The 12,828-nt window shown below is 50.0% G+C and overlaps 1 long non-coding RNA gene across 1 annotated transcript in view; it reads right to left on the bottom strand.

The window, feature by feature from the left end:
• The window catches only part of LOC129490553 (uncharacterized), a 176,270-nt gene that overhangs the window by 53,083 nt on the left and 110,359 nt on the right, over positions 1-12,828 (bottom strand). The gene's annotated exons all lie outside the window — the stretch shown is intronic.

The following is a 12,828-nucleotide window of genomic DNA, read 5'->3' as shown; positions in this document are numbered from 1 at the left end:
TGAACCAAAGCATTTAGGAGAGCCACCAACAACTGATCATGAATGTGAACAGAAGCATTGTGTGGTTTTAAGGAAACGCAGTGAAGGGGGACATGTGTTCTGCTTGGTGGGGGACGACAGTGAGCTGACTCCAAAGGGATGAAAAGAATTTCCCAGATGAAGAGGAAGGCGATGGAATAGGGGCATGGGGGTTGAAAGGGCCTGCCAATTTCAGGGATCAGTTAGGAGACTTGAGTGGCAAGGAGAGCAAAGGGCATGAGGCAAAGGATGGAGAGATGAGGCTGAGAAACTCAGTTGGGTTAGATTGAGAAGGACTTTGTAAACCAGGTTGAGTTTGGATTCCATCTTGAAAGCAATGGAGAGCCATGAAGGGGTTTTAAGTAAGGGTATAGCAGGAGATTTGCATTTCAGAAAGAATGGTCTGGCTGTAGCGATGAGCTCAAATTGAAAGAGGGAAAACTGGGAGTCTTTTCAATAGCCCGGTCAGGAGATGAGGGTTTCCTGAAATAAAGCAATGGAGATGTAGAAGATATTTCTTAAGACCATTTAAAAGATGCACCTGGAGATCGATTGGCAGAGAAATCAAACAAGGATGACCCCAGATTTCTGGCTTGGGGAGGTGCCATTCAGCCAACTACAACTAACAATTATAGTAGGCAGAGGTCGGGGGGCATGGTATGCAACACACCCCTTTTTGCAAGCTCCTGCTCCAATCCAGGAGTTTGAGACCAGCCTGGGCAACACAGTAAAACCCCATCTCCACAAAACATTTAAAATTAGCCAGGCATGGTGGCAAGCGCCTTTAGTCACAGCTACTTGGGAGGCTGAGGCAGGAGGATGACTTATGCCCAGGAGTTTGAGGTTTCAGTGAGCTATGATCACGCCACCATACTCCAGCCTGGGTGACAATGTGAGACCCTGTCTCTTAAAAAATAGAAACAGGCTGGGCGCAGTGGCTCACACCTGTAATCCCAGCACTTTGGGAGGCCGAAGCAGGTGGATCACCTGAAGTCAGGAGTTCGAGACCAGCCTGACCAACAAGGTGAAACCTTGTCTCTACTAAAACTACAAAAAATTAGCCGGGTGTGGTGGTGCACACCTGTAATCCCAGCTACTCTGGAGGCTGAGGCAGGAGAATTGCTTGAACCTGGAAGGTGAAGGTTGCAGTGAGCCGAGATCATGCCACTGCACTCCAGCCTGGGTGACAGAGTGAAACTCCACCTCAAAAAAAAAAAGAGAGAGAGAGAGAAAAGAAAAGAACAAAACAAAAAAAGACCGCTTTGATCTCTTTGGGGCAGCTCTGACCTAGCCCTTGGGACATCCCAGACCCTGATTCCATTTCAGATATCCAAAGACAGTCATAATGTCTCACGCTTCTTGTGTGATTATTTGCTTGTGCCCAGTAACCCTGGTCCTCTTGTTCCTTCATTCCTAATAGAACAAACATGTGCACATGACCCATGGGGTGAATCTCATTTCCTGAACTCCACACCAGGAAAAGACTGACCTTGTTAAGGTTTTAAGTTTTTCGCTTTTTGTTTAGTGACAAGGTCTCTGTCACCCCAGCTGGAGTGCAATGGCGCATTCACAGCTCACTGCAGCCTCAACCTTGCAGGTTCAAGCAATCCTCCAATTTCAGCCTCCTGAGTAGCTAGTACCACAGGTGTGTGCCACCATGCCCAGTTAATTTTTGTATTTTTTGTAAGTGACAGGGTTTTGCCACGTTGTCCAGGCTGGTCTCGAACTCCTGAGCTCATTCTCAAGCAATCCCTCTACCTTGGTCTCCCAAAGTCCTGGGATTACAGGTGTGAGCATGGCACCCAGCCTAAATATCTTTTTTAATGTCTTTTTTTAATAGACTATAACCTCAGCATATGGTGTTGAAAATGTTTGAATGTACATAAAAGTATAACAGATAACATTTTAAAAGCCACTTGTAATCCTGTTTCTTAGAAATTATTAGTATTTGAGAATATTTCTTTTCCATTTTTCTTCTATTCACATATATGTGTTTTATGTGCTTAATTTTGTAGTATGAGCATTTTTCTAGGTCTCTCATATTTCCTGGAAAATATGCTTTTTAAATGGCTAAGCAGAGTTCAACATGAGTGTACTTACATTAAGTTTGTCCCTATAATTGTATATTTAATATGTTTCTGTGTCTATATGTGTACATGTGTATACTGTTTTGTTGTTTTTGCTATGATAAAACCCTGTGCCAAGTATGTTTCTGTATAAATCTTGGGTAATCTTTTCTAATTTTTGTTTTTGAGACAGAGTCTCGCTCTGTCAACCAGGCTGGAGTACAGTGGCATGATCATAGCTCACTGCAGCTCACTAGCCCAGGCGATCCTCCTACCTCAGCCACCCAAGTACCTAGGTGCAGGTACATGCCACCACACCTGGCCAATTTTTTCATTTTTTGCAGAGACGAGGTCTGTTTTGCCCAGGCTGGTCTCGAACTCTTGGGCTCAAGCAATCCACCTACTCTGGCCTCACAAAGTGCTGGGATTGCAGGTGTGAGCCACCATCCCCAGCCTCTAATTATTTCTTTAAGACAAATTACTGGCATGGTCCAAGGATTAAAAGACTTAGCTGAAGCCGGGCGCAGTGGCTCATGCCTGTTAATTCCAGCACTTTGGGAGGCCAAGGCGGGTGGAACACTTGAGGTCAGAAGTTCGAGACCAGCCTGGCCAACATAGCAAAACCCCATCTCTACTAAAAATACAAAAAATGAGCCAGGCATGGTGACAAGCACCTGTAATCCCAGCTACTCAAGAGGCTGAGGCAGAAGAATCACTTGAACCCAGGAGGCAGAGGTTGCAGTGAGCTGAGATTATGCCACTGCATTCCAGCCTGGGTGACAAAGCAAGAAAAAAAGGCTGAGCACAGTGGCTCATGCCTGTAATCCAAGCACTTCAGGAGGCCGAGGCAGGCAGATCACGAGGTCAGGAGATCCAGACCATCCTGGCTAACATGGTAAAACCCTGTCTCTACTAAAAATACAAAAATTAGCCGGGCATGGTGTTAAGCGCCTGTAGTCCCGCTACTCAAGAGGCTAAGGCAGGAGAATAGCGTGAACCTGGGAGGCGGAGCTTGCAGTGAGTCGAGATCATGCCACTGCACTCCAGCCTGGACAACAGAGCGAGACGTCTCAAAAAAAAAAAAAAAATGCTTATTTGAACAAGTTTAAGGGTGTTACTTAAAACAAACTTCTTCCTAAAAGACAATGGGATGATTTTATCGGTCCTTTTACTTTTAGCCTTTCTGTGGTTGGCTGGAGGGGAAAGCACATGGCCACACTTCTCACAGCCTGGGGTTTCTGAAAGACACTGACAGATTCTTTTCTTGGTGGAAATTTGAAACTCTTTTCTCCTCCAGGAATGGGCAACCCCTGTGACTTACAACCAGCCTGCGCTGGCTCAGTGGCTGCAAGTGCTGTCATCACAGCCCATCAAGCAAATGGAAAGAAACTGTCTGGGTCACTCAGGCTCTGAGCAAACACCGGGGAACAGTGGCTGCTCTCTTCTGTTTTCAAAGGAACATGCTGTTTTAATCACACCCAGGAATGCCTTCCCAAAGTCTTTCTACTCCCCAGAATCTTCCTGTCAAGCCTGGGGCCTGCCCTGCTTATTCTCTGAGTCTGTCTTTGCTGAAATGCAATGGCTGGCCAGGTGAGTCCCCCGCTGCCTCCCCAACCCTGAGCAAGGATCGTGGGGCATGGTAACTGACCAGCGTTCAAGGAATGTGAACACCATATCTTGGCCCAGATTATGAGCTCCGGGTCCGAGGGCTGTATGAGCTTCAGCTGGCTGTGTGCAAACCAGCCCACTCTAGTTCTTTCTGCAAAATACACGGGATGTCCTTCTCAAAACTGGACTTACGGTCGGGCACGGTGGCTCACGCCTGTAATCCCAGCACTTTGGGAGGTCAATGCAGGCGGATCACTGGAGGTCAGGAGTTCGAGACCAGCCTGGCCCACAGGGTGAAACTCCGTCTCTACTAAAAGTACAAAAATTAGCTGGGTGTGGTGGTGCATGCCTGTAATCTCAGCTACTCAGGAGGCTGAGGCAGGAGAATCGCCTGAGCCCGGGAGGCAGAGGTTGAAGTGAGGCGAGATCACACCACTGCACTCCAGCCTGGGTGACAGAGTGAGACTCTGTCTCAAACAAAACAAAAAAAAACAGAAAACTGGCTTACTGATTAGTAGGGCCCAGGGAGCAAAGATGCAGCATGGTTTTAATCCCACCCAAGTGTAAATCACTCTAGAACACTCATGTCCAGACCCCAGAAGAGGTCTGCTCCAGGCATGCTCAGAGCCCTGCACCAAAGGGAAGGAGGAGGCATAGGGAGGAGCCACACGTACCCTACCTCATGGCAGATGTAGCCCCAGGAAGGGTGGCTGGAAGACGATGGCAAAACTAAGTGGAAATATGCAATGCATTTGGTTGGGGGGGTGCAAAAATCTGTGCTGAAGATGAGACAGAAGACAAGGGGAAAATGCTTTCATCCCAAGTTTTGGTCCAAGCTGGGCAGATAGATGGTGTTTTATTTTAGGAGGGTCAGCCTGGTGCAATAAGGATAGTTGCAGAAGAGTTTGAGACTGTAGGATGTTAGAAAGATGCTACAATTGTCCAGCCAGGCACAGCGCCTCATACCTGTAATCCCAGCACTTTGGGAGGCTGAGGCGGGTGAATCTCCTGAGCTCAGGAGTTCGGGAACACCTTGGGCAACGTGGTGAAACCCCATCTCTACTATAATACAAAAAAAATTAGCTGGGCATGGTGGCACGTGCCTGTAGTCCCAGCTGCTCAGGAGGCTGAGGCAGGAGAGTCATTTGAACCCCGGAGCAGGAAAGGAAAGGGAAGGGAAAGGGGAAGGGGAAGGGGAAGGGGAAAGGGAAGGGGAAGGGGAAGGGGAAGGGGAAGGGGAAGGGAAGGGAAGGGAAGGGAAGGAAAGGAAAGGAAAGGAAAGGAAAGGAAAGGAAAGGAAAGGAAAGGAAAGGGGGGAGGGGGAGGAAAGAGGGGAAGGGGAAGGGGGAGGAGGGAGGGAGGGAGGAAGGAAGGAAGGAAGGAAGGGAGGAAGGAAAGGGAAGGGAGAGAGGGATGCTACAGTTGTCAAGGAGAGAGGTATTGGAGTCCAAACCACAGATGGAGATGGGAAGGAGAACTCATGAGATATGAAGGAAGTGGAAGTGATAGGTCTTGATTTGTAGAACATTCAGCTGAGGGCATCGAAGAGACTCCACTTTCCTTAAATAACAATGACAATAATAATAAGTGCTACAAAGGGGTTCATGGATCAAGTTAAATGACACATACAAAGTGCTCAGAATAGTACCTGGCTGAATTAGGCTCATTGAAGATCAGGTCCTAAAATGAGTATGACTTAGACCAATATCACTATTATATAAGTTTGCAGGTCAAGGTCAGAAATACAGAGTCGGAATCAACAAGTGGATGTCAGTTCAAGGCATCAAAGTGGACCTGATTGCCCAAAGCACACATGCACATTTAGGGGATTGGAGCGCAGAGAGGAAAAAGTGGGCACCCATGCTAAGGAGCTGCTAGAGAGGAATTGGTGGAAGAGTGAGAAAAAATAGCTTAGGTTGAACCAGGTAAGAACACGTCACAGAAGCCAAGAAGGAAAAGTGTGTTGAGAAGGAAAAAGTGCTCAGCACTGCAGATGGGTCAAGTGGGATGAACATGGACAAAGGCCTATTGGATTTGGCCACAAAGAAGTCACAAGGCAGAATGTTTTAAGGCAGCAGTCCTCAACCTTTATGATACCAGGAACCAGCTTTGTGGAAGACAATTTTCCCAAGGACCAATTCAGTGGGGTGGTGGGGGGGATGGGTTGGGGATGACTCAAGTGCATTACATTTATTGTGCATTCTATTTCTATTATTATTACATTGTAATATATAATGAAATAAGTCTACAACTCACCATCACGTAGAATCAGTGGGAGTGCTGAGCTTATTTTCCTGCAACTAGACAGTCCCATCTCGGGGTGATGGGAGATAGTAATAGATCATCAGGCGTTAGATTTTCATAAGGAGCATGCAACCCAGATCCCTCACACATGTGCAGTTCACAATAGGGTTTGTGCTCAGATGAGACTCAAATGCTGCCACTAATCTGACAGGAGGTGGAGCTCAGGCAGTAATGAGAGTGATGGGAAGCAGCTGCAAATACAGATGAAGCTTCGCTCACTTGCCTGCTGCTCACCTCCTGCTGTGCAACCCAGTTCCTAACAGGCCACGGATCAGTACCAACTCGTGGCTCAGGGATTGAGGACATCTGTTTTAAGGAGGGAAGGTAAGATTGCAGTGAATGGAAAGGACAATGGTATTCATGGAAGATGTTCCTCACCACATTATAAATCATGGAGGAAAAGGGGCACAATCTAAGTGCCCAACAAAAGGGGATAAAATATTTTATGTACAACTATGTTGTACTTTTCTTCATGTCATTATATAAAAATACGTTTAACCTTCCTTCCTTCCCTCCCTCCCTCCCTCCCTCCCTCCTTCCTTCCTTCCTTCCTTCCTTCCTTTCTTTCTTTCCCTCTCTGGCCCAGCCTACAATCTACTCGGCTCCCTGCTGCCCGCGCCGCGGACTGCCTGGGACTGCCGGCGCGCGCCACCGCTGCCTGCCTTTTCTCCTTTGGATGCAGGCACGCGTTCGCCATCTTGGCCACGCTGGTCGCCAGCTCCTGACGCCGAGTGCTCTGCCCGCCTCAGCCTCCCGAGGTACTGGGACTACAGACGGAGTCTCGCTCACCCAGTGCTCGGTGTTGCCCGGGCTGGAGTGCGGTGGCGTGGTCTGGCCTCGCGGCAGCCTCTACCCCCCGGCCGCCTGCCTTGGCCTGCCAGGGTGCTGGGATTGCAGCCCCTGCCCGGCCGCCGCCCCATCTGGAAGGTGGGGAGCGCCTCTGCCCGGCCGCCCCGTCTGGGAGGTGAGGAGCACCTCTGCCTGGCCGCCCCGTCTGGGAAGTGAGGAGCGCCTCTGCCTGGCCGCCCCGTATGGGAAGTGAGGAGCGCCTCTGCCCGGCCACCCACCATCTGGGAAGTGAGGAGCGCCTCTGCCCGGCCACCCACCGTCTGGGATGTGAGGAGCGCCTCTGCCCGGCCACCCACCGTCTGGGAAGTGAGGAGCGCCTCTGCCCGGCCACCCACCGTCTGGGAAGTGAGGAGCGCCTCTGCCCGGCCACCCACCGTCTGGGAAGTGAGGAGCGCCTCTGCCCGGCCACCCACCGTCTGGGAAGTGAGGAGCGCCTCTGCCCGGCCACCCACCGTCTGGGAAGTGAGGAGCGCCTCTGCCCGGCCACCCACCGTCTGGGAAGTGAGGAGCGCCTCTGCCCGGCCACCCACCGTCTGGGAAGTGAGGAGCGCCTCTGCCCGGCCACCCCGTCTGGGAAGTGAGGAGCGCCTCTGCCCGGCCGCCCCGTCTGGGAAGTGAGGAGCGCCTCTGCCCGGCCTCCCATCGTCTGGGAGGTGAGGAGCGCCTCTGCCCGGCCGCCCCGTCCAGGAGGAAGTGAGGAGCGCCTCTGCCCGGCCGCCCCGTCCGGGAGGAAGTGAGGAGCGCCTCTGCCCGGCCGCCCCGTCCGGGAGGAAGTGAGGAGCGCCTCTGCCCGGCCGCCCCGTCCGGGAGGAAGTGAGGAGCGCCTCTGCCCGGCCGCCCCGTCCGGGAAGTGAGGAGCGCCTCTGCCCGGCCGCCCCGTCCGGGAAGAAGTGAGGAGCGCCTCTGCCCGGCCGCCCCGTCCGGGAAGAAGTGAGGAGCGCCTCTGCCCGGCCACCCCGTCTGGGAAGTGAGGAGCGCCTCTGCCCGGCCGCCCCGTCCAGGAAGAAATGAGGAGCGCCTCTGCCCGGGCGCCCCATCCGGGAAGAAGTGAGGAGCGCCTCTGCCCGGCCGCCCCATCCGGGAAGAAGTGAGGAGCGCCTCTGCCCGGCCACCCACCGTCTGGGAAGTGAGGAGCGCCTCTGCCCGGCCACCCACCGTCTGGGAAGTGAGGAGCGCCTCTGCCCGGCCGCCCCGTCCGGGAAGTGAGGAGCGCCTCTGCCCGGCCGCCCCATCTGGGAAGAAGTGAGGAGCGCCTCTGCCCGGCCGCCCCGTCCGGGAAGAAGTGAGGAGCGCCTCTGCCCGGCCGCCCCGTCCGGGAAGAAGTGAGGAGCGCCTCTGCCCGGCCGCCCCGTCAGGAAGAAGTGAGGAGCGCCTCTGCCCGGCCGCCCCGTCTGGGAGGTGAGGAGCGCCTCTGCCCGGCCACCCATCGTCTGGGAGGTGAGGAGCGCCTCTGCCCGGCCACCCATCGTCTGGGAGGTGAGGAGCGCCTCTGCCCAGCCACCCATCGTCTGGAAAGTGAGGAGCGCCTCTGCCCAGCTGCCCCATCTGGGAAGTGAGGAGTGCCTCTGCCCAGTCACCCATCGTCTGGGAGGTGAGGAGCGCCTCTGCCCGGCCGCCCATCGTCTGGGAAGTGAGGAGCGCCTCTGCCCGGCCACCCATCATCTGGGAAGTGGGGAGCGCCTCTGCCCGACCACCCATCGTCTGGGAAGTGAGGAGCGCCTCTGCCCGGCCACCTATCGTCTGGGAAGAAGTGAGGAGCGTCTCTGCCTGGCCGCCCCGTCTGGGAAGTGAGGAGCCCCTCTGCCCGGCCGCCCCGTGTCTGGGTAGAAGTGAGGAGCTCCTCTGCCTGGCCGCTCCGTCTGGGAGGTCTACCACGGAGGCCAGAAGCAATGTGGGGGCTGGACGTGGTGGCTCACGCCTGTGGTCCCGGCACTCTGGGGGGCGAGGCGGGTTGATCACTTCGGGCTAGGAGTTCGAGACCAGTCTGGCCAACTTGGCGAAACATGAAGAATACAACAGACAAACCAACCAACCAACTCAATGACAACAAAACAGGTCTACCCTGGAGTCATACACTAATTTTTTCTATTTTCCTCCCTTTCTGATCCTTTATCCCACTTTCTTTTTCTTCCTCTTCCTTCTCCCTCTTCTTTGTCAAATAGAGGATTGAGTTATTATCACTGATCCATATAAAGTCCCTCTCTCATTTATTTTAACTACCACCCCCATTTCTATTCCCCGACTTCCCATGTGCAACCTTCCTAATATGTTTGATACGCATCTTTTTGTTTGTATGTATTTTTAGAAAATGTTTATTGTTTTTGTATGCAAAAAAAATTAATAAAAAAAATAAAATAAAATAAAAAAATAAAAATACATTTAAAACAATTGTTATTACATAGCAGAGTTCTAAAAGAGAGATGGAGGCTGGGCTCACGCCTGTAATCCCAGCACTTTGGGAGGCCGAGGTGAGCAGATAACTAGAGGCCAGGAATTTGAGATCATCCTGGCCAACATGGTGAACCCCCATCTCTACTAAAAGTACAAAAATTAGCTGGGCGTGGTGCCAGGTGCCTGTAATCCCAGCTACTCAGGAGGCTGAGGCACTAGAATCACTTAAACCTGAGAGGCGGAGGTTGCAGCGAGCCGAGATCACCCCACTGCACTTCAGCCTGGGCAACAGACTGAAACTGTGTCTCAAAAAAAAAATAGAAAGGAGAAGGAGAGAGAGATGGATTAGTGAACAAAGAAAGCACAAAGACACAGCTTTCAAAGTAAGGCAGAAAGCCTTTTTTAAAGCCTATTGTGATACAAAGGAAAAACAGGCAAGTGGAAAGTGACTGAGACCTCAGCTTGAAAGATGTATTGACTCTAGAGAATCTGACAAGAGCAACAAAGACAACTCAAGGGCTGGCAAGTATCAGAGAAAACAAGTAAGAGTAGGATATGGTCCAAAACAATAAATGGTGTAGAATGCAGCTTCATGACTTTGCACCAAGGGTAATGAGAAAACCTGGGAAATGTAAATTCTTATGGGGACTCTATATTATAACTTTGTTCAATTCCCCAGTACGTAGGCAGCTCCATGAGGACTGGGGCTTTCCTCTCTTCCTCTCTTTGGGATTCCCAGTTCTTAGCACACTGCCTAATAGACCTAAAGATAAGAAGAGTGTAAGAAAATGCAAAAGATTATTATTAATACAAAGATTAAGTGAAAATATCAAAATACTTGCAATATAGTATCTAAGTTCAAATGGCCACCATTCTAAAAGTATGCACAGGAAAAAAAAAGATATAAACATTTTAAGAGTGTATTAGAGTCTGGGATCGTGAATGTGAAATTTTTTCTTTTCTATCTTTCCATAACTCTTCATACTGGATTTATAATATGCTTAATTACGTTAAAACATATGCAAATACCATAGAGAAGATGGAAGGAAGGAAGGAAGGAAGGAAGGAAGGAAGGAAGGAAGGAAAAAGGAAAGAAGGAAGGAAGAAGGAAGGAGGGAAGAAGGAGGGAGGGAGGGAAAAAGGAAGGAAGGGAGGAAGGAAGAAAGGAAGGGAGGAAGGAAGGAAAGGAGGGAGGAAGGAAGTAAAGGAGGAAGGAAGGAAGAAGGAAGGAAGGAAGGAGGGAAGGAGGGAGGGGGAGGGAAAAGGGAGGGAGGGGGGAGGGGAGGGAGGAAGGAAGGAAGGAAGGAAGGAAGGAAGGAAGGAAGGAAGGAAAAGGGAGGAAGAGGGAGAAAAGAAGGAAAGGAAAGGAAACGAAACGAAACAAAATGAAAATTGTGAACCTTGGAGCCAGATGATTTGGTTTAGATCCCAGCCATGCCACTTACTAACTGTGTGACATCAAATGAGTTCCTTAACCACACCGTACCTCAGTTTCCTTATCTATAAAATGGATCTAATATCCAGGGGTTTTCTAAGGAAGCAACCCAACAATTTGTGTTAGCTCAACCTTACTCACTGTGGGTTTCTGGGTCCCAGTCTATCCATTAATACATTGATGCTATGAGGTTTGAGTGGCACTGCACTTATCCTCAAGCTCTTAAAATCTGTTGGAGCTTTCCTTTTTGTGGAAATGTCCAGTTTGGTTTTTTTCCCCCAAAGTTCCAGCCTTGCTTATATTCCCCAGCTCGGACATAAAGGACCTCACTTATAGACATACTGTTGTCCTTTGGAACAGTAAAAGCCAGGAACGGCATGGGTCCCCAAAAGCAGTTAGCAACTAGCAGACATTGGAGGCTGTAATCCTCTATCCTGCTGAGCCAAGTATCTACCTTGGACCTCAGGATGCTGTACACATTAACAAACAGGGAATAGGGTCTCCTTCCCAGTATTCTGCAACAACACCATTTTTACCCCCTAGAAAGTCTGAAAACTCTTGTCAGAGTCATCTCAGATTTCCTGCCATGGCATGGAGAAAAACACAAAGATATCATTTATGATGATCCAAAGTAGCATGTGGCAATTCCCCTGCTCTGCTGGTTGGTATCAGAAATTGCCTTTTTCCTCTTAAGGAGTAGCAGAGGGGTATGCTACACAACCCACGGGGTCCTTAAGTCCTCCAAAAAGGAGTGGACCCAACATATTCTCCATCCGTGGACTCAATCCTGAAGCCCTCTCCTTGACTCTCACGTTTTATCCTCCAGCTCTTAGAAATACCAGCCACCATCTCTAACTACGTCCTCCTTTCCTCTTTCTCTTTGCCCTCCAGATATGGCACGTGGGTAATGTTCCCCCAGAGCCCATGGGGAGCTTTTTTGAAAAATCAATGCCTGGGTCATGCTCCAGCTGTTGCTGCTGTGGGTACTGCAGAAGACCATGGGGTAGGTGGGTGGGAAGGGAAGATGAATATAAAGTAGAAAAGAGCAAAAACAATCTGCAACCCACAAGGATGGGCTGGACCATACACTGGTGTCTCATCATCTCTTAAGTCTCCACCTTCAATAATGGGCTGATCTACAGGAGAAAGAAGCAGGTCCTTCCTTATGGGGCCAATTGCACACCTGGCCCAGGAATCAGAGAAGCTGAAGCCAATTAGGTGAAGCATAGATCAGTGCCAGCCCACATGAGCTGCAACAGAGTCCCATGCCTGCATTCACCTTCCAAGTGAATCAAGAATATGGCTGCTGTTTCACATCCACCTTCCAAATATTATGTACAATGTCCCTTATGGCCCAGGTTAAGCCAGAACTAAGCAGGGAAGGTGCCTTAGTTTGTTTTCTGTTGCTATAACAGAATTCCCAAGACTGAGTAATTTTAAAAGTTTCCTTTTAAAAGGTTTATTTTGGCTTGGCTTCTGGAGGTTGGAAGGTCCAAGATCCAGCACATACATCTGGCCGGCTTCTGATGAGGGCCTTGTGCTGCAACATAACATGACAGAAGGCAACATAGAGTGAGAAGGGCTCACAAGAGACAGCCAACATGGCTTTTTATAACAGACCTACCTTCATGATAACTAACCTACTCCCTTGATAATCCATTAATGTATTAATCTATTCATGAAGGCAGAGCCCTCATGACCCAATCACCTCCCAAAGGTCTCACCTCTCAATGCTGTTGCACTGGGGACCAACTTTCCAGTACATGAACTTTTGGGGGACACATTCAAACCATAACAGAAGGGGATTCCAAGAAACATAAATCCAGCTTAGCTATATAGACACAGTATGAATGAATCTACCATACCTCCCCTATTTCTTTCTCTCTCTTCAACTTTCCCTCTCCTTTCTCTTTTCCTTTTTCCCTGCAAATATCTCAAAGCATTTTCAGTCATGATGGTTTGCTCCTACGTAAATCTAAATATTTAGTAAGAGCCTATGTGTGTTCAACTTTGTTGAACCCTAATGAATGGGATTAGTGCCCTTAAAAATTAAACCCCAGGGAGCTCTCTGCTCCCTGTCATGCACAGAAGGCAGCCATCTGTGAACCAGAAACCAGGCCTTCACCAGACACCGTATCTGCCAGCAATTTCCAGTCT

Source organism: Symphalangus syndactylus, chromosome 9 (genome assembly GCF_028878055.3).
Source record: "Symphalangus syndactylus isolate Jambi chromosome 9, NHGRI_mSymSyn1-v2.1_pri, whole genome shotgun sequence".
Taxonomy (NCBI): domain Eukaryota; kingdom Metazoa; phylum Chordata; class Mammalia; order Primates; family Hylobatidae; genus Symphalangus; species Symphalangus syndactylus.
The sequence above is the reverse complement of the archived record's forward strand: the minus strand, read 5'-3'. Positions and strand labels throughout refer to the sequence as shown.